This window comes from Macaca mulatta, chromosome 4 (assembly GCF_049350105.2).
Source record: "Macaca mulatta isolate MMU2019108-1 chromosome 4, T2T-MMU8v2.0, whole genome shotgun sequence".
Lineage (NCBI taxonomy): Eukaryota > Metazoa > Chordata > Mammalia > Primates > Cercopithecidae > Macaca > Macaca mulatta.
In genome coordinates, this window is record NC_133409.1 from 159,262,500 (window position 1) to 159,285,993 (window position 23,494).

A 23,494-nucleotide genomic window follows, 5' to 3' on the forward strand; every position below is an offset into this window, starting at 1 on the left:
ATATTTTCATATTTTAAATGTTATAATATAATTATATTTTTATATTATACAATTTATAGTATGCTTTTATTCCTTCTAACTTGAAGCTCAGAGAGCTAGTTTGTATTGCCTTTACAATGAAATATGTCTTTAACTTTTTAATAGTTTGGGTTTTATTTTTTTCCTACTCATCCCAGATTTGAAAGGACATGAAAGTAGCTTTATGAGAACCACTCATGACTCTGTTTTGTGCTGTGTTTGTTATATCTCCATACTTGTGGAAAGACTGCTAAATGAAACCCTGTGTAGGCAGTTTAGCAGAAAACGGACAGCTCACTGCCAGGCCAAGGATAATAATAAATCAATGATATTAAAGTCTTCTTACATTGTTTTTCTTATGTCAGAGGGATAAGAAAATTACGGACCTTTTCCATTGAGAGAGTGCTCTTGGATCAGAATTCAGTTGGAAATTCTAACAGGGAACATGCATCTTCTGAAATGGCAGTGGTTGATTAAGAACAAGATAGCACAGATGGGTTTGTTCTTTTTCTGGAAGAAAAAGTTCCTGAAAGTGCCTATGATGAATAGGTTATATGGAATTGTCAACAAAAGCTAGACGTAAAAATTAATGAGAAGGAGAACAAAACTCACTTTTGGAGTAGAAACTCATTAAACAGAGGGGGATCATGATACTGAATAGAGGACACGCTATTGGGATATCTTGTAGTAATCATAAATTGTAGATTATGGATAGAATGAAAGACTTTGGCACTGGGGACCCTAAGAAAGAGAGAAGATGGCTTAAGATCTTAAACCCCCAACTCACAACAAAAATGAAGGGAAAAATAAAGCCTATGGTAACCATAAAGGAAAAGGCAGACATGATTGAGACCTGGCCAAGGCCAGATATGAATATATATATATATTTAAAACATGTGCTAAGTTAAGGCACTGGTTGGGAAGAATGAGACCCTAAAACTTATAATGGGAACACATGGGCAAACACAGATAAGAGTGAGCATTTGAACCCTTTAATCTATCTTGAATCTGTTTGCTGGTGGAAGCAGCACTTCCCATCCCTCTCCCAAACCAGCCATTCTTTATATAAAACAGTGGGGCAATTGATTTCCAAGCAAGGTGGTAGCTGTTCAAGCAGTCACCTTCATCCATCATGCTATTTCCTCTAAAATTTGAGTTTATATAGCTCTATGAGAATGGTATTAAAAGCTGTAATATTGGGCATAAAGATGTTCATACAATAGTCATTTTCTCCAGCTCCTGAAAGAACAAAAATATAAACATAAAGACAATAGTCATTGTGATTACTGGATAAAATGATGGCATTTGTTAAAAAAAAGTTTTTTCCCACTAAAGGAAAATTATATAATAGTGGTCATAATTTCATCTCTGACCTCAGCAAGATATCCTATGTTCTTTCAAATTCAATGCATTAATTTTAGTTTAGGATTCAACTTCCTCTGAAAGGCTGTAAATAACCTAAATCCAAGGAAACTTTCCATAAGGGGAAGAGACCAATAGTTAATTGCTGATCCTGAAAATACTGCCTAATGGTCTACAGTTTGGAAATGCCTTTGGTTTATTTTGTGGAATATTTCAAGAATACATGGTAGATACACAGAATTTCCTTATGAAATATTTACAAGGTACCTTGCATATCGTAAGTAAATAAGTAGAAGTGAATAGATTCACGAGATGATATATGATAGTAGATATCTTTTGCAAGGAACTTTCTGGTTGATTCAGTTTATTTTTGAAGCACCTAGGAATAATGTCTGTCCTTAGTTTTAACGTTAGTTGTTTTTTCAGGTTGTGCATAAGAAATAGAAATTTATCATCCAAATGTAAACAAGCAAGAAAGAATAAATAGGCGTAATACGTGTGCAGTGCCTTGAGTTGTTTTGAAAAGTCTTTGTAAAGCTTTTGTCTACTAAGTAAAGCACATGTTTACTAATTTCTATTTTTTCTTTCATTTAATGAAACATTTATTGAGCTCTTTCTATATGTTTTAGAAATATTTAGAATAAAGCATAGGCTCAACCCTTAAGAACCTTCATACTAAGACAAGATGTGTGTATAAAATGTGTGGAAATGATGTGTCATGATATAGGTATAAAAACTTCTTATTTTTCTAAACTTTCATAAATCTTTTACCTATTGTTGAACGAGGCTACTACTCTTCAGATGAGAAGGATGTGAGTATCAAAAGAAAAAGATAGATAAACTTAACTACATAAAATAAAAACATGTAAATCAAATAATAAAAAATAGGCAAAAAATAAACTGAAACTATTTATAATTAGTCAAAATAAAAGGTTTTACAGCAATAATAAAGATCTTTTTTAATAGCTAAGAAAATCATACAAACATCACTCCAAGATTAACACAAGCCATAAACAAAAATTTACTAAGTTTTAGTCTTAGTCTACATAGTTAAACTTATTAATGCATTTATGCCTGAGGTTACAATATTTTGAATTGTTGCAATCAGAACTTGGTGATGACTTTGACCAGTAGGATATAAACAACTTCCACATGCTTAGCGTTCCAATAATGGAACACTAGGCATAAATAGTATACAGCAGTAGACTAACATTTTGCTTATGAAATCAAGTAATTTTTTAAATAAAATGTAGGACTCAATTCTGAGAAAGATGGGGTGAGACAATTACCCCTGGGTGAATTTGAATTCCTATAACATTTAAGAAAATATTAACATCTATCAAGAGGATAAATTTTTCTATATCCAGCAATTATACTTTTTGGCACATTCTAAGGCATTAACTGTGAATATGGTCAGATTTATACACAAACATACTTAACATAGCAGTATTTATGATAGGAAATGACCAGAGGAAACTTAAAAGTTCAAGAATAGGGGAAACGTTCATCAATTCATTGGGTTGTTAAGCAGCCATTAAGGATGCATGTGTGTGTACCTGTGTATTCCACATAGCAAGCAAAGGATAAACCATACATAGCTGCTGCAACCTTCTTTCTGTATCTGATTGTGTGGTCTTAGAATATGTTTATCATTCTCTTTCGCTGTTTTGTTTATTTTGTCCTCACCCAAAGACCCCAGCTGATTGGGATATTGGGGTTCTTTATCTAGTTGGGTGACCCAGACTTCATTTCTGAAAAGTCTGAATCCTCAGGGAGTATGCCTTTTTTTGTTGGGGGTTGTTGTGGGGACTGGGGATTTGTTGAAATTTTTCGTTAGACATAGAAATGAAAAACAGAAGTACTATTTTTCAAGTACTAAGTCCTTGATATAGAAGTACTAAGGGGTACCCCATAGATGACCTTCACTTCCGTACATAGCACCCCACTCCCCAGTGTATAGCAACAACCCAGTTTCCATGATGTCAGGGTAAATCACTCCCTTCAGCAGCACAAACCACTGCTTTCTGTTGTATGTGCAGTGTAGTGTAGGTTCGGTTGTATGTGCAACCCAAATGAACAGGTAGCAGCCCCGACTCTCAATCTGATGAAATTATTGCTGTCCCCTAGAGAATGCACTGCTGTGTTGAGAGAACAGACATTCGAATCAGAGTTCAAAATTTGAGGAAGAAGAACACACTCTGTGGATGGGTTATTACGTGTAATGGTGGGAGGAGTCACTCTTGCTTCCATCTCTTGATTGCTAGACCCATAAATTTCAGCAATGGTAGAGACATCACTCTTCTCTTAATGGTAGTGTTTGAAGAATAAGCCTATCTAGTTAGAGTGTGTGAGCACCTCTCTGCTCACAACACATGTGCCACCTTAAGCACCACCTATGGTCATCAATGTGCTGAATGATTTGAAAAGTTTTGATAGGAAAATCTTTACATATAGCTAAAGAGAAAGCCTTAATTTTTATCAAAGGTGATTTTCCTACTGCTCCTCAATTGAGAGTCATAACCTTTACCTTCATTTAGGTCAAACCCATGTCAGAACCCAGCAGATACCACATCTCTCATTAAGAAAATATTGAAAAAAAGTTCTAGTAATTTTTCTCTACCTGTCTCAAAAGTAACTTGTATCTGTTCTAAATTGACCTTTCCTCCATCCTCTCTTCCAAATATCCAATACTCTTATATCCTAACATGTGAACTACTATTCAGAAGTACTGGCATTTGGCCTAATATCAACAGACTAGATAACCTTTGTGTCATAGGTTAGCTCCAGGTCTAAAAGAAACATATTTTCCTATCAACTTCTTCTCCATATATATATACACACACACGAATACATATATACATACCCATACATACACACACACACACACACACACACACACACACACACACTACATGTAAGAAAAAAATCCTGCCTTCATTTCTACTCTACAGTAGAATTTCCTGATCTGGTAACTCAGTTTTTCTCTTGTGGTTGAACTCTGTTCTTAACCTAGTTCTGACATATTCTAGCAATTTCCAGGCATTCATCCAAGTTATTGGATCCAGTGCTTCATTTCTCTCCAGCTGGAATACTTCCGTGAATCAACAGGTCTCTCAAAACCTGATCATAACCTGCTTAACTTCCAGCAGTGACCATAACTTAGAATTTGTTAGTGTCATCTTCATTGGCTGGGATCAGTGTTGGCCATAACTGCACTTCAGCTCAACTCATCAATGAAACACTTTATGCTGAAAATGTTTCTTCTAAAATTGGTCTTGCTCCACTAAGCCTCAGGTTTATTCCCCAGGGAAAACAAAACATAATTAACCAGAAATGTTTACCTAATGTACGACTTGGTCTTCACCCATCTTTATTAAATTGTCTATCTTGTCTCAAAGATCTTAGCTTCTGTCATAATGTCTTCCCAAGTCTTAATTTCTAGCTTTTAAAAGATCTCAACAATTTTAGGTTCTCCTTTGCCCAAATATGCCATCTGACTTCACATAATGTCTTTTTGCAACGCAACCTATGAAATTATATTTTCTGGCTGATTCGTGAATCAGTTTTCCATCATTTTTAAGATATAATGTGGAGCTGCTAAAACTAATTATCTGTTAGGTGATGTCTCACTTCCTACTTTAAAGTTGTGAAAAGATTAGCATGTTTAAATTAAGCCAGATATACTCATGGAGGATTAATTATTTGGATTGCCAACAAGAAGTCATATTATTAATGTAATAAACAAAGAAAATTGCTTCTGTGAGAAAAATAATGAAAGATACTTTGCTAAAACACTGATATAGTAGAGGCAAATGATAACAGCATTCATAGATGTTATCATGATACAAATTTTAGGGTTGGTCTCAATTATTATCCCATTATCCAGCTATTATTTTTGATAATTCTGGAAGGAGCTCATTCAGATATCGCTGATACATGTTAATGATGTCAGAAGATGAAGTCTGCGTTGAGACTGCTCCAGACATGTGTCGTCACCTTCATTAGAATATTGAACAGGCTGTCAGTTATAATGGCCCATGAGGTGAGGTGCTTGTAACCTTTCCAACGGCTTAAATATTCATCATGAATTCATCCTTGTGGTCCTATTCAGAAATATGAAAAGATGTAAGGTGCAACAGAACCAACCTCTCTCAAGAAAATGTGTGACAATCTGACAGCATGAAAACAAATATGTCAGCAGCATAGGTGAGAATAAAGGTAAAAAAGAGCACCCTATGTTGGAGAAAAAGAGATTGGGGTCACCTTGATCTTAAGCACACATAGAAATAAACAGGACCTCCTTCTAGTTCAAATTCACTTTTTCATTTGAAATACAATTGTTTTCCTTACTAATTTTTTGTTACAGAAATTTTAGGAAAATATAAAGAAAAAATTAAAATCACCTCTATTGCCACAGTTTTGAGAGCATTTTCTTTCATTTTGTAATATTATGAATAATTTTAAGTAATTATATAAGCCATATTTTTCCTGAACTTTTATTTAATATTAAATTATGAATACTTTATAAAAATCATTTGAAAACATCATTAACAATGATTGCATACTATTTTAACAAATTAATGCATGCTTCTCTGATTATTGAATACTTATTTTTCCACACTCTTATGAATTCTGCTCCGAGTTTTTTTATATAAATCTGTCTACAGTCAGGTTATTTCCTTAAGATAGATACCCAGAAGTACAATTATTGTATGTTAAAATTGTATGCCTCTTGATAAATGAGTCACTGGGTCAAGATGCAGAGGCAACCCATGAATTTGAATGTGGTACTTGGAGCTGTATTTTGACCAGAAATATTCACTAATTATGGGAGAAGTTGAGAACCAGAGGGGTTGAACAGAGCTTCCACAGCCTTGCGGTGATGGGGAAAGATAAGAGGAAAAACAACCTGAGCAATATAGCAGGGAAATAGTATCTAAAATATATTTGAATGAGAAACATATAAACATTTTAGAACTGAAAGTAAAATATTGTAAATTGAAGGTACAATGGATGATAACAGCATATTAGACGAAGCTGAAGGTATTGTTCATGCAAAGATAGCTAAGTTTAAGAAAATAGTCAATATGCGATAATAGAGACAGATGAATGAAAAATACAGAAGAGAACATAAAACTAATTGGCTCAAGGCATTTAAGATCTCTATCCAAACATCAACTGACCACTAGGATAATCAGGAAAATGCTTTAGTGGCTGTACATAACAATGAATGCAGACTTTATAAAATCAGTATAGACAAGTCACTAAGAAAACAAACACCACAGCTACCACTGTCAATAAACTACCACCAAAAAAACTGAGTAGAAAAGGATTCTAATTCCCAGTTTCCATGTTAAATTACTTAAATGTACAGTTTTCAACAGCAAAAATGAGATGTGCAAAGAAAAAAGTATGGCTGATAAAAAGTGGGGAAAAGCAGTCAACATACTTTCCCCGACGAAGACATTGGAGTTACTAGATAGACTTGAAATCATTCATTATAAATATGTTCAGAGAACAAAAGTAAACCATATCTAAATAAATAAATTATAAGAAGAATGTCTCAACAAATAGAAAATATCAAAGAAATATGAAAGATAACCTAATACAAATTATGTATTGTAAAGCACAATAACTGAAATAAAATTCACAAGAAAGGCTCAACAGCAAATCTGAACTGGCAGAAGAATGCATCAGTGAACTTGAAGGCCTATCAATTGCAGTTACCTAGTTTGAGAAGTAAAAGAAAAAGGAATTAAGAAAAATGAACAGAGCTTCAAGGTTGGTGAAAGCCCATCAAATGTATCAACATGTGTTATGATGTGACTTTTAAGGAAGAGGAGAGCGGGAAAAATTAAAAAAATTAATCTGTGCACTCGAAAAGCTCAGTGAACTCTAAGATAAACACAAAAAGATTCATACTTTAGCTCATCATAGGCAAACTGTCAAAGTCAAAGGCAAAGAGAGTATCCAAAAGAATCCAAATGAGGATCCCTTTATTTACAAGGGATCGTCAATAAGATTAACAGCAAATCATGGAATCCAGAAGTCTATGGATCACGTATTTAAATTATTGAAGGGAAAAGCCTGCCAGACCAAAATTCCATACTTAACAAAATATCCCTTACAAGACAAAGGAGAGATTAAGAGATTGCCAGGTAAACAACAATTGAGAAAATTTGTTGCTAGCAACTCACCCTACAAGAAATACTAAAAATAATTTTCTAGGCTAAAATGAAACAATGTTAGACAGTAATTTAAGTGCACATATAGAAATAGACTGCCGATAAAGTTAATTACAAAGGCAAATATGAAAGGTATTTTTGCTTACAGTTTTTTGTTCTTAAAAGACAAGTGCATAGAGCAATAATTAGGTGTAATTTGTATGACAATGGTAGCACTAAGTAACAGGAAAGGAATTCAGCTATATTGGTGCAAAGGTTTTGGATACTAAGAAATTAGGTTGGTATTAATTCAAGATAGATTATTTAAAATGCTAATTGAAATTGCCAAGGAAACCACTAAAAAATAACTTAATGGACATAGAAAAAGAAACAATAAGATAATTAAAATGATAGAAAATAGCATTTTAACAAAACAGATGACAGTAATGGAGGTAGAAATAGGCAAAAGCACATGAGATATATGTTAAAAATGGCAAAATGATAGACAAATCCACTTTATATACTTATCTGACACAGTATTAAAAGTTAAAGCCATGGAAAGTAGGCAAAAGCATTCAGTTTGGAAAGGAAAATGCAAAACTGTATTGTATATTCAGATTATATAAATTTGTATATAGAAAATCCTAAAAAGTCCACAAAAATGTCTATTAGAACTAATAAGCAAGTTCAACAAGGGTGTAGGATATAAGATGACTATACAATAATCAATTATATTTCTATACACTAACAATAAATATCTGAAAATTAAGGACACAATTAAATTTATAACATAAAAACAAAAATTTAGCAATAATTTTACCAGACAGGTGCAAGACTTGTACACTGAAAACTACAACACATAATTAAAAGAAATTAAAGAATTAAGTGGAAAGATAGCCATGCTTATTGATTGGAAAACTTAACAGTGTTAAGAGGGCCATAATTCCCATATCGACCTGCAGATTGAACACATCCCTATCAAAGTTCCAGGTGTTTTAAAAAATTTGTTTTTTTTTTTAAATTGACAAGCTGACATGAGCAGTTACATGAAAACACAAAGGCCTATAATAGCCAAGACAATCTTGAAAAAAAAAATCAGAGGATTCATGCTCCTCAATTTCAAAACTTACTACAAATTTACAGTAATCAAAATAGTGTGGTATTGGCATGATAATAGACATATAAATCAATGAAATATCATTGAGAGTCCAAAAAACATATGCTTACCGTTATGGTCAGTTTGATTTACAAGGGTTCTAAGACAATTCACTGGGTAAAAACATGGTTTTTCAACAAACAATGTTGGTTTAACTAGAGAGACACATACAATAGAATGATTTTGGACCCATGTCTCAGACCAGATACTGAGGTTAACTGAAAACAGATCATAGATCTAATTAAAATACTAAAACGATAAAATTCTTATAAAAAATAGGTGGAAATAAATACGATCTTTCAGTTGGCATAAGTTTCTTTGATATGATACCAAAGCATAAGCAGCAAAAGAAAAAGTAGATAAATTGAATTTGATGAAGATTAAGGACTTTTTGTTTCAAAGGGCACCTACCATCTAGAAAGTTCAAAAGGCCGGGCGCAGTGGCTCACACCTGTAACCTCATTTACTTGGGAGGCTAAGGTAGGAGAATCCCTTGAACCCAGGAGGCCAAGGTTGCAATGAGCCTGGATTGCACCACTGCACTCCAGCCTGTTAGAGCAAGACTCAATCTCGAAGAAGAAAAAAAAAGTGAAAAAGACTACCCACAAAATAGGTGAAAATATTTACAGATCATATATCTGATGAGGGACTATATCCAGAATACACCAAATATTCTTTCAACAATAAAGACAAGTAATCCCATTTAAAAATGAACAAGGGATTTGAATAGACATTTCTCCAAAGATTATAGTAAAATGGACAATAAGTATATGAAAACATATTCAACATCATTCGTCACTATAGGAATGCAAATCAAAACCACAGTGAGCTACATCTTCACATTCCCTAAGATAGCTTAAATAAAAAAAGACAAACACAAGTGAGGATGTGGAGAAATTTGGCCTTCATACATTGGTGGTGGGATTGCAAAATTGTGTAACTACTTTGGAAAACAGTTTGGTAATACCTCAAAAATTTAACAGAGTTATATAACTCAGTAATTCCCTTTTGGGGGGATATACTCAAGAGAATTGAAAGGATATGTCTACATAAAATTTGATCATACATGTTCATAACAGCATTATTTGTAATAGAAAGTGATAACCCAATGTTCACCAACTAAAGAATGGTTAAAAAATATGAAATATTATTTGCTGTGAACAGGAATAAATTAAATATGGAGAGATTCAATTACATAAAACCTTGAATCTTGAAAACGTTATGCGAAGTGAAAGAAGCCAGGCACAAAAGGCCTCAATATGTATGATTACATTTATATAAAATTTCAGAAAAAGCAAATTCACAGAGACAAAGTAGATTAGTGATTTCCAAGAAACACCATGGGAGGAAGCAAAGGAAAGTGAGTACTAATGGGTACGGGACTTCTTTGGGGGGGGGGTGATGAAAATATTGTTACATTAGAGAGTGATAATCATTGTACAACTCTGTGAATATACTTAATTGTACACTTTAAATTTTAAGGTCTGTTAAATATATCTCAAAGCTGTTATAAAAACATAAAATATAAAAATGGACATTTTAAAATAAATATAAACTTAAAGCCTTATCTACAGTTACTAACAGGTGTTTATCAAATAAAAGTAAAATGATCCTGATGGAAGCGTTGACATAAAAGAAATAATAACAATAATAAATGGGGTAAATATTTGTTTTGGTAAATCTAAAACGTATAAAACAAGCTTTCTTTAGATAAATTAACTGAATAAAGTAATAAATTTAAAAAGCCATAATATTTTTAGTTTAATCAATAATGAAAAGTGTAAATATGTAATTCAAATTGGCATAAAACAGTGTTTAGATAAATCATTTACATAAAGGATAATTTTTTGAGTTTAAGATAGATTTGTTTTTGAAAAGCCAAATATTAGTGAGTTTTTAAACTTTTAAGAAAATATAATGCCTATGATATTAAAAAAAAGTTCCATACATACAAAAGGTGAAAACTTTTCCAAGTGATCTGTAAAGTTTCAGAAAGCTGATGCCCAAAATTGATAAAAAAAAAAAAAAAAAAATTTTTAGTGAAAAAAACTATAAACTATCTTCTCTGCAATATGAAAGAGAATATGTAAAATATTAGCCAAATTCTATAATTCCACTTTGACCAAGGCTTATTTATAGAAAAAATAAAATTATCACTTAAAATTATTAATCTGTTATATACTAGATGATGCCCAAAATCTATCTAATATAGATTATAATGTACATTTCTGTGAAAACCTAAAACACGAATATAAGATAGATTTTATAAACTAGAAAATAATGGCACATTAGTTGAGAGAATAATAAAAGTATAATTTCTAAAAACATGCTCTAGGAAGCATTTGCAATCAACATTGCTGTTGATTACAGCATATCTGCATTTTAAAACAGACATAAATTGATTAACATTTCATAGCAATAAAGTTATTGAACTTCAAAGCTGAGGACTTCTACCTGGTTCTAGGCAAACATAAATCACCCATAGGAAATAAAAAATCAGAATGGCTTAATTTTATGCAGTTTTAGCAAATGCTGGCATACTGTTAAACAAATGTTGCAATAATCTGAGGAAAAATGTGACTGATAATTTAGAATACAGATTTCATATTCAAGTTTTAAGGGAAAAAAAATTAACATCGCCCATGGATATATGACTCGGTAATAACCCTGTCATTTAAAGATCCTTCATGACCACATCGGCCAGTCAATGGATGATTCAAAACGAAAGAGCGAAGATTTGAATTGAAAGGACTTGCAGTTATTACATCATCTCTTTTTAAAGTGCTGATGCCAAACAGCTGTTGAGTCTGTGATTAGAGGACATAAGTTTTGTATACAACTACAAAGTAAGATTAAAATATAACCTTAGGAAAATCAGATGGACATGAGGATGGACAAGTGAGATAAGACCTCATTTATGCTTAGTATAAATGTTCTATTATTGAACGTTAAACATGTGGGAGTTATTTATGTCCTTCTGCTCAAGGTCACTGCCAAAGTCTGATTGCAAAAATTTAAAAAATTGTGACCTCAGGCATAAGTGGGTTAAACAATGCTAATTTTCTTATCTGATAAAGAGAAAAGTCAGTAGATTCTATCTAAAGTTTCTAAGTACAAAAGTAAAAATAAATGCACTTATATTTTCATAATTTCTATAAGTGAACTAGAAAAAATATGCTATCTATAAATGTTCTAAATTACTTTTAGAAAAAAGAAACACAAAGGCCTACAAAACAAGCCAAATCACAACCATGTAGAAAATTCGACAGGACATGTTTATCAGAAAACAAAATATAAAATAAAAATGCTTTGATAATATATTCACAAATAAATTCAACTAGAACAAGTTATATTAGATCAAACAATAAAAAATTTTCACACTAAATTAAACAGGTTTCTAAATTCTAAATCAATGTGCTTCAGAAATGCCACATGCACACAAAAAAGCATGGGAGAAAACAAAGCAAGCCAGATAAAATAAACAAAAAAAGCAGAAAGCAGCTTATTATTGCAAGAGAAGGTTGAATTGTGGGGCAAACACACTAATGAAGTAGAGGGACACTTTTAAATGACAAAAGCTTTAACTCAAACTGAAAATCAAATTGTCCTGAATCACCGTATTACCAAATAGCTCATCATCAAAATGTATATTGCCAAAACAACAGGCTATTTATAAGAAATTGTAATAAAATTTCTGACTCCATTTTTGATATTTGGTTCCTGACAGCTATCAAGTTATCCACTCCCTTTTCCCTTCTGTCCCACATCTGGGCAAGCCAATTAGAAAGCTTCCTGCATCCTTCTTTAGTGGTAATAGTAAGCTCAAACTCATGAGCCCTGGCTCATGTCTGTGAGAACCCTCACCCCAATCTCACCTGCTAACCACATGGAAAGCCAGACCAGTTTCCTCTCTGACCTTTCTCCTAAGTCATGTTTGGACCTGTCTTGCTCTCTCAAGAAAGCGTCACTATATGAAGAATAAACTTTTTCAAACCCTCTTAGTATATATGTGGCCATCACTAATTTTGACAGAATTTTTTTTTGTACTTTAAGTTCTAGGGTATATGTGCACAACGTGCAGGTTTGTTACATATGTATGCATGTGCCATTTTGGTGTGCTGCACCCATTAACTCATCGTTTACATTAGGTATGTTTTGATGGAATTTTAAGTGGGAGTTTCATCCAGTATCTACATGATGATCACAACAGAAATAGCCAATTGCATCAGGAGCAATTTTAATCTGTATCTCTCAGTTTAGGCCAAAAAACAAAAACAAAAACAAAAAAACAACAAGAAGAAGAAATAGAAGACTTAAATTTCATAAATAGGTATATCAAAGTTAAATGCATACACATATATTTGATTATATTTTATGGATTTAACCATTAGCGATATGGACAGACATCTTACATGTATATGTGTGTTTACATTTGTATGTGTCAACACACATACTAAACACAATATTGAACCTTGTAAATACAGTTTACCTGCTTTGAAGCACCCAATGAACACTTAAAAATGTCTACTCAGTAGGGCATACCCACAAAACTAAAATAAGAAATTCAAGAATAGATAAATACAGACCTCATTATTGTACTGTTAAATAAAACCTGGAAATTGATAAGAAATATAGAAACTGAAAACCACAAACAACTTAGGAATTGATTTAATTAACTTTTTATTTTTGTCTTTCTCTAGTTTTATACAAGGATTGGACTGTGACTGAATGTGAATTGATATCCTCAGTCCTGGGGCTGTAGCTTCTTCCTATAGTAACAGCTCTCAGATTCTTCAGCATCCTTTATTAGTAGTAGTAATACATTTTCTGTTTTCTTATACCTGGTTGGCAGTTAATTCATATTGAATTTTCTCTGTTGAAATAATTGCAGTAGTTTCTATCTCCAGACAAGACCTTGACTGATACAGAAATCCATCCTTATTCTTCCAGATACTTAATCCTCTAAGCATAAGAAGCCAGCTTCTTAAGTCTGCATCAAGTAACCATGTCTCCTAGTTGATTGGATTTTACATGCAAATCACTCTAAAACCTATAATTATGCATTCTCCAATCACTTTCCCCTAGAGAGGCGTCTCATTTAATCATGTCACCGTTTGCTATTGTAAAAGTCAGAGCTCATGTGCCATGTCTTATGTACTTAGATGATTTCTCAACACCAAAATAAATTCGATTAACCAAATACTCTTTCCCTGATTATAGCAGATGACAGAGAGCTATAATAAGGTCCTGAAACCACTTCCAATGAAAGCATTGCTCATCCTTGTGGTTTAATTTTGGTCCAAATAGCTATCACAGTAGGTAAATAGATGCATTGATGGTTAAGAATAATTAATCATTTTTTCTTGTTTTGTGTGTTTACAAGGGCAATCAGAAGTTTTTAAAAACTTCAGAAAATACTAAGTATTTACATTTTAAAATGTAAGATTCTTGAACTTTTTTTGCTTATATAAAAAGTGGGCAAATATAACTGAAAACATTTTAGCATGATAGTATTGGCTTTTATTTTCTTCTGTAAATCGTCATATTGTACCATCAACATTGAAAAGTGTTTTAGTATGATAGATCTGAGATAGGTACATTATGTCTTTGAAGAGATCTGTGTTCCACTTTTGGTAATCTGCCAAAGTTTGAGAATTAGGCTCTAAAATGCTTTGTTTTACCTTCGTAGTGGTATCATATATCATAGCTGGAAAATGTGCTAAAATTTTTTTTTTTTATCATTGACACAAATTATATAGAAATCCAGACATTTTCAAAAGAAAGAGTAGTTATAATTCAGGGACCAGTTTGTTTTCAGTTGATTCTCAGGAAAGTGGTACAGTATCATTCTAATTTAGTACATTCAGCCCAGCTCTAGCAAACATAGGTGTTTGGGAAATGGAATATAATGCAATGGGCTTCATAGTCTTTCTGGGACTGGGATTGGCGTAGACTTCAATTGGTCAGTCTTTTGATCTTCCTTTTTCCCATTGTTGAAAGGGTCCTGAAGAATTCCACTTTGTAGCTTTCTAGAAACATAAGATCTCTGGAATTTTTAAATATAGCAACCAGTTCACTATGAGTTCTGCTTTTTCCTGAAACAGGAAATGCTACCTGCTCGGGTTGAATTGCTTATGAAATATAAGAAATACAGAAGCTTTTCTACATAATCTACTTCTTAGAAATAAATACATGGAATTAAATTTTATGTATGATGATCTTAAGTAGAAAACTGTCATAACAGTATAATTCATGCTTTGGAATATAGGCGCTTAGAAGAGCAGAAGGAAGTTGAGCTTTAAAAAGTATCCTTTAACATAGCGAGACCTATGTTTATGAAAGTCTAAAATGTGTATTTTAAATTACTGTGTGATAATTCAACAGAAGTTGTGTTTTTTTCTGTTGTTTTCCTAGTAATCTATATTCCAGAGTAGGAGTTTGATTCATTTAATTTTATACTTGCTTATATTATAAAAGAAATACAAAATTATGGTATGATACACTGTGGTCTGAATGTCTGTGTCCCTCTAAAATTCATATGTTGAAAACTAATCCTTAATGTGATGGTATTAAGGGGTGAGGCTTTTGGGAGGTGATTAGGTCATGAGGACTCTGGTCTCATGAATAGAATTAGTGCTCCTATAAAAGGGGCACGTGGGAGCTTGTTTGCTCTTTCCACCACGCGAGGACACAGCAAGAAGCTGCCATCTATGAAACAGACGGAGCACTCACCAGACACCAGATTGGCTGACGTCTTGATTTTGGGCTTCCTAGAATCCAGAATTGTGAGAAATAATATTCTGTTGTTTATAAACTACCTAGTTAATGATGCTTTATAGATAGCATCTCAGAGAGACTAAAACATGGTGTGTGTGTGTGTTTTGTGTGTATATGTATGTTGTGTATATATGTGTGTGTATGTATCCATCCACATGCATACATGTGTATCTGAATATACGGATTTTCTAAAGGGAAATTTATTTGCCTAATATCCATTGTATGGATATAGCATAACTCATTTAATCTATTTATGGAATTCTGTTGCTTCTATTTTTTTCTCTTAGAAATCTATAGTTAAATATTTTTTGCCACTTGTAAGATGATTTCTGAAAGGAAATCTCACAATTGGGATTGCTTGGTCAAAGGTATGCACATTTTAAATTATGATGTATTGACACAGTATTCCATAAAGTTACATAATAATGTCCTTACCTTTTTTTTTTTTTTTTTTTTTTTTGTGAGACAGAGTCTTGCTTTTGTCACCCAGGCTGGAGTGCAGTGATGCAATCTTGGCTCACATGCAACCTCCTGCCTCCTGGGCTCAAGCGATTCTCCCACCTCAGTCTCCCAAATAGCTGGGACTACAGCTGCATGCCCCCTCTCCTGGCTAATTTTTACATATTTTGTAGAGATGGGGTTTCACCATGTTGCCCAGGCTGATCTTGAACTCCTGAACTAAAGTGATCCACCCACTTTGGCCTCCCAAAGTGCTGGGATTACCGGTGTGAGCCACTGTGCCCAGCACCCTATCTCTGCATATACCATGACAACCCGTCGGTTTACCAGATGTTTTTAATATACAATCACTGCAATTTAAGGAATTGGAAAACCTTTCCAACGAAAGTCATTCATTCCTTGACTTTATTGGTGATGTTCTTTGCCATAATGTAAATTTTCCGTTTTATTTAGTATTTTGTGACTTTCAAACCATCCTTTAAAAGGCCATTTTCATGATTTCTACCCAAAATTATTTTATTTTGAAGTATCTCCCAAGATTCCTTCTGGTATTTTAATGACTTTTATTTTTTTAAAAATTTTCACACACAGTGTTGAATGATTTCTATTTTAAGTGGTAGAGTTTGATCCATTTGGAAGGGATTTGGTACAAAACATGAACATGAAATCCAGCTTAGTTCTTTTCTAAATGGCTAGATGGTTGTTCCCAAAGTATGCATTAAAATACTGTATTTCTTTCACTGATTTGAAATGCTATCTTTTAAATATATTGAATTCGCTAAATCTTTGTCTGGATTCTCTTTGTGGTTTTATTGGTCACCTTACCCATCTCCCTGCCAATACTAGCCTGCGTACAGTAATGGAGCTTTGGCAAAAGTGTTGTACTGTTTTTCAAGGCGTGTCCTTTCTTGTAATTCTTCATTTTCAGAATTTTCCTAACGACCTAGCTTATTTTTCCGCAAAAAATCTTTTTTTCCCCTCTGATACTGAGTAGTTAAATAACATCAGACACGTATGTGGTTTGCAAGTTTGAAAAAGATCAGCTGTGAAGTCATCTAGGCTTGGATGAAGCTGTTTAGAATACTTGTTTTTATAGTTTTAAGTAAATTCTGGTAATTTATAACTTTCTTGGAAATATCTTATTCATCCATATTTTCAAAGAGAAGTTCATAGAGTTGAGGAAAATATTAGTATAATTTTTTTCACGTTGTTCAGGTTATTCATTCTTGTTTTTGTTATTTGAGTTTATCTTTTTTCATTTTGCTAACCTGTTAATCTGAGAGTATTTCAGATATTGACTTTTTAATTTAATCAAACTGTTTTAAAAATATTAATGAATGTATTTTCTTATTTCATATTACTGTTCTTTGTTAATTCTTGAGTAAATGTATAACTCATTTTGCTTTACATTTTCATTTTAATTGATTTAAGTTTTTAAGCCTAGTAATTTTCTTGAATCACAGTTTTAGAAATACTCGATTTATGTTTGACACACACAGCTTTCATTATCATTGTTTTCTAAATAGTCTGTCATGTGATTAAAAATTTTTCCTGCTGAATTGGGGTTTCATGTTTCTATTTTTGTTGTTTTCTAGTTCCTACTTTTTTATAGTCAAATAGTGTGTCCAATATTATTTCCATATTTAAATTTATTGAGAGTTTTCTTATAGATGTTCCCTAATATATGATAATAATATGACCTATGGATGTTGTAAAGAAGCTGAACTCTCCAAGATTCAGAATTGTGCATGTTTGGAATATTAATGTCTACCCAAACACCACCCCCCCATGTTTATAGCAATCATAGATAGGTAAATGCACATATAAATACATGTTATATACACTGCATCTTTATTTGTCTCTTTGCTGAGCTGAGAGATACTAAGTTAAAATCTAATAGCAAATAGTTTATTTTTCAATACAAGTTTTGTTTCTCCCATATATTCATATATCTGTGTGAATACCCTAGAATTTTATATACATGAGATCATATAGTATGTGCTCTGTTTTCACTGTCTACATTCATTGTTTCTGATGAGAAATCTGCCATCCTTATCTCTATTCTGCACGCAAAAAGTCTTTTATCTCTCACTGCTTCTATCCATAATATTATTCAAACCATGGCTTTTGATATATCCTGCACATTTTGATATTCTGTGTTTCATTTTCAATTAGTTGAAAATATTTTCTAATTTGCCTTGTGCATCTGATTTATGAGTTACTTAGAAGTGTGTTGATTAACTTTTAAATATTTGGGGATTCATTTTCTAGATATTTTCTGAATTCTAATTTAATTGTCAAAGAAAATGTTTTATATGAATTCAATCCTTATGAACTTATTCAGATTTGTTTTATGGCCCTAGAATATGGCATATTTTGGTAAATATTCTATGTGCACTTGAAAATCATGTGTAACTTGTGGGTTTGAGTCTGCAAATGTCTATTTGTTAAGTTTAATAGTATTATTTGCTGCTTCTATGAGTTTATTGATTTTTGTGCCTACGCTTTCTACCAATCGCTCAGTGTTAAAATCTCTAATTATAATTGTGGATTTGTCTATTTCTCCAGTCATTTATATCATTTTTTTTTCATTACTGTGACGTTCTATTGTTAAATACTTGCACTGTTGAGACTATTAAGTCTTCTTGTTAATTAACCTGTAATCAGCATGAAATGTCTCTCTTTATTTCAGGTAATAGTCCTAGTTCTGAAGTTTCCTTGTCTGAGATTAATACTGCTACTTCAGCTTTGTTCTGATTAGTGTTTGCATAGTATAACTTTTCTCTTCATTTTACTTTGGACTCTTATCTATATTTGTATTGAAAGTACTTTATTATAGATAGCTTTAAAAAATTCAGTTTAACACACTCTGCCTTTGTATTGGAATGTTTAAACATTTTTATTATCAATATGGTATTAAGTCTACCACTTTGATATTTGTTTACTATTGTTCCATCTGTTCTTTGCTTTTTTTTTTCCGTCTTTTCCTGCTTTCTCTTTTATTAACCATTTTTTTTAGTAGTCCTTGTTCTTATTTATATTTTTGGCTTCTTAGCTATACCTCTGTTTCTAATTTTAGTGGTAGTTCTAGCACTTATAATATGTATCTCTAATTTATTATAGTCTACCTGCAAATAATATAATACCACTTCTCAAATAATGTAAGAGCCTTAATGACATTATAATTCCACTCCCCTCTTCTGTTCTGTGTTTTTTTTTTTTTGGTCATGCCTCTACTTTTGCATATGTCTAATCCTCTTAGTAGTTATTTATGTTCTAGACACTCTTTTATCTTTTAGAGAAATTAAAATTTTTAAAAGTATTTTCTGTTTATCATTTCTGGAACTCTCCATTTGTTTATGTGGATCCAAGCTATTGTTTGATACTATTTTTCTGCCACAAGAACTTTTTTTTTTTTTTTTTGAGAGGGAGTCTTGTTCTGTCGCCCAGGCTGGAGTGCAGTGGCGCGATCTCAGCTCACTGCCACCTCTGCCTCCTGGATTCAGGCAATTCTCCTGCCTTAGCCTCCTGAGTAGCTGGGATTACAGGTGTGTGCCACCACACCCAGCTAATTTTTGTATTTTTAGTAGAGATGGGTTTTCACCATGTTGACCAGGCTGGTCCTGAACTCCTGACCTTGTGATCCACCTGCCTTGGCCTCCCCAAGTGCTGGGATTACAGGCATGAGCCACTGTGCCCAGCCTCACAAGAATTTTCTTAAACATTTCTTCTCATTCAGGTGTTCTAGCAACAAATTTTTCTAGCTATTAATCTTATTTTCCCTTCAATTTTAAGAGAGATTTTTGCTGGACGTAAAATTCTTGGAAAATACGGTTTCCTCTCCTTCTTTTAACACTTTAAATATGTCATTTTGCTGTCTTCTGGTTTGCACATTTTCAGGTGTAAAGTCTGCAGTTAATCTTATTTTTGATCCTGTGTATAAATGTCCATTTTTTTTCTTGGAATCTTTCAAGCGTTTCTCTTTATTACTGATATTCAGAAAGTTTGGCATAATATGCCTTAGTGTGATTTTATTATGATTTATTGAGCTTTGGATCTGTTGGATCTGTTGATTTAATTGTCATCATGTTTGTAAAAATTGCGGCCATTATTCTTTAAAATACTCCTTTCTACCTGTCTCACTTCTCCTGGGACTCTAATTGTACGTACATTAGACTATTTGGTTAATCTTATCTAGTGAGTTTTTCATTTAATGTATTTGTTTTGCAATTGTAGAATGTCCACTTGGTACTAATTTATAATTTTCATTTTGTTTTTCTTCAGTATAATGTTTTCTTTTAAATTCAGGTACACATTTTTAATGACTCTTTCGAAGTTCTGCTAATTTCATCATGTTTGTCATTTTCTGCTATTGTTTCTATTGACAGATGTCTTCTGCCGTGAATCAGTTTCCGACATATTTTATGCCTGGCAACTTTTTATTTGATGCTGCAGTTTTGTATTTTACATATTTTAATGTAGAAGTTTGGTGTACAGTATGGGTAGAATTGTGCCCCTTCCTCCCAATTCATATGCTGAAGTTTTAACCCTCACTAGTTCAGAGTATGACTTTATATGGAAATAGGGTCATTGCAGGTGTAATGACTTAAGTTGAAGTCACACTGGAATATGGGCTTCTAACCTAAGATGACTGCTGTTTTTACATCATATTATATATGTAGTATGACTGGTTTAGTGGAGAGGGGAAGAATTTGGTTACAGACACACATAAAGGAGGAACGTGCTGTGAACATGAAGATGCCCATCTATAAGCCTCCAAGAGAGGCCTGGAACAGAACTGTTCCTCACAGCCCTTGGAAGGAACCCACCCTCCTGATACCTTATATTCAGACTTCCAAACTTCAGAAGCATGAGACCATACATTTCTGTTGCTTAAGTCACCCACATTGATTTGCAGTACTTTGTTACAGCAGCCCTGGCAAGCTAATACAATGTGTTCTATTAAATATTACTAGACTTTATTCTGGAAAACTAAGTTACTTGAGTATCAGTTTGATCATTTTCAGGAACGTTTTCAATCTTTGTTAGGGGAGATTTGAAAGAGCATTTACACAAAGGCTAGTTGAGAGCCATTATCAAGGTGTGGCTTCTTAGTTGACTCTACTGAATCCCCTGGGTATTCAGGAAGCACTCTTGCTTGTCCATACGGAGACATATCTAGTTTCCCAGAGCCACACAAGATAACTATTCAACTCACAGCTCACCAGTTCTTTGTGTGGCTTTGTGGAGTTTTACTTCGTGCATGAGCAGTAGGGTATTCAGCAGCAGATTCGTGGGGAACTCAGTTTCCTGGAACTCTTTCTTCACACAGCTTTATGCTGATACTACATATTGCAAAATCTACCTCAGCCTTCCTAAACTCTTAAATCTGTCTTGTCAACTTAGTGAGGAGTTTTAAAGTTTCAGAGACAATTGATGCTTACAATTAAATATATATATATATATTTTGAGACAGGATTCCACTCTGTCACCCAGGGTGGAGTGCAGTAGCATGGTTCATGTCATGACTCACTGCAACCTTGACCTACTGGGTCCAAGAAATTCTCTCACCTTTACCTCCTGAGCAGTTGGGACCACACCTCCTGAGCAGTTGGGACCACACATGGTGTCAGCTACCTTGCCTAGCAATTTCCTGAGATATATGTGTGTGTGTGTGTGTGTGTGTGTGTGTGTATGTATGTGTGTGTATGTGTGTGTGTGTGTGTATATATGTGTGTGTGTGTATGTGTGTATGTGTGTGTGTGTATGTGTGTGTATATATGTGTGTGTGTGTGTACATATATGTATATATTTTGGTAGAGACAAGGTCTCGCTCTTTTGCCTAGGCTGATCTTGAACTCCTGAACTCAAGTGATCCTCCTGTCTTGGCCTCCCAAAGTATTAGGATTAGAAGTGTGAGCCACCACACTGAGCCTAAAGCTCTTAGTGACTTTAAAATAACTATAATTTATCGTTATCATCTGGCTTCTCAAAACCAAAAATAATCTTACACTACATTTTATTAGCAAAGTATATATATATATATCTAGATAAATAATAGTCCCATTTCACCCTTTTAGGTACTTCTCTGAAGTATTTTTTCCCCTCTGTTGAACCATACTTGAGAAAAATATTAGTTAAGTGATATATCAAAACGGGGAAGATTGCATTATCAGTCAGCTCAAACTATCTGTGAGACATCAAATATAAAGAGTTCTAAAAACAAGGTTACCTAATTGAAACGTACGAACTAAAAATGAAACAGTGTATAAAAAATTATGTTCTTTAAAAAATTTAGAAATGTATTATCGAAAGCATGGATCTGGAGATCATTCCATTTAGCGATACTAACTTCTCTAGGGCAATCATAATCTCATGTATACAAGTAAGAATTAATAGCAATATGGACAAAGCTTTCCTTAGGATTAGTGTTTTTAATCCTCAATTATTTACTCTTTTTGTTTTGTGCTTAAAATTCATCTTGATGAATACTTGTAAATTTGTGGCAGAAAGTGGTGTAAGGCTGTACTACCTAAAAAGGTCTTATAACCTTTTCTGATAATTTTATGAACTTAGAACTTACTGCTGATGTAAACATACCTTCCTTCACAGAAACAACACTTTCGTTATTCTTCAGCTGCTACAAATGGTTTTGAACTGATTAGTTTTTAGGTCAGTTCTCTCAGTTGCAGACAACAGAAATAGGCTAATAAAAGCAGGGCTGTTACTTTGAAGGATATTAGGTTGCTCCCCAAATCACTGGGAGGGCTGAAGAAATTGACTAATGGTTAAGGGTAGAGGAACAGTGCCCCAGATCTGCAGAAAAATATAACCACCATTTCTGCTGCCACAGAGAAGCACCAAATGCCAGAGAGTCATCTGTATTATAACCATTTTTGTCAAGCATCAAAGATTCAACTTTTACAACTATAGTTATTCTCAAAAGGTTGATATTGTCTTGTCACCTATGCAAGCAAAATTAAATGTCCACATCAAGCCTATTTCAACATTATTTCTAAGTCAAAGCATCTTGTGAAGGATTTTGATTAATAGAGATTTCTTTAGACTTTTTTCCCCCAAAAGCAAGACAGAGTATTTTAATTCTGAATTCTAATTTGAGGAAGCAGAACTCATAACATAAAATTTTACCAATACAGAAAGGCTAATCAAAAAATGTTTGGCAGCCATGAATATGACACATGAACTCTGTGTCAACTCTTTTTGGGAACTGACTTAATTGTGTGTTTACTTTGACTGAAAAAAAGGAATCAATGACCCTCTAAAAGTGCCTGTGGATATTTTAATATTACCTGGGAATTTCTGTTTAACAATCTTATTTGAGATGCTAAATTATCAGGTTAAAGATCCATCATAGACCTCATTTTTTGTTGATTTTCTTTTTAGCTTGATATTTTATGTTTCAAGTGGTGAAGCTAAATTATTGTCCCTACTTAATTCTAGGGAATTAGTTTCAAGCAGTGATGGTTTGATCCAAGTTTCATTTCCTGGAGTTATCAATTATTTTCTATTTAATCTCATGAGTAGATAGCTCAACTTT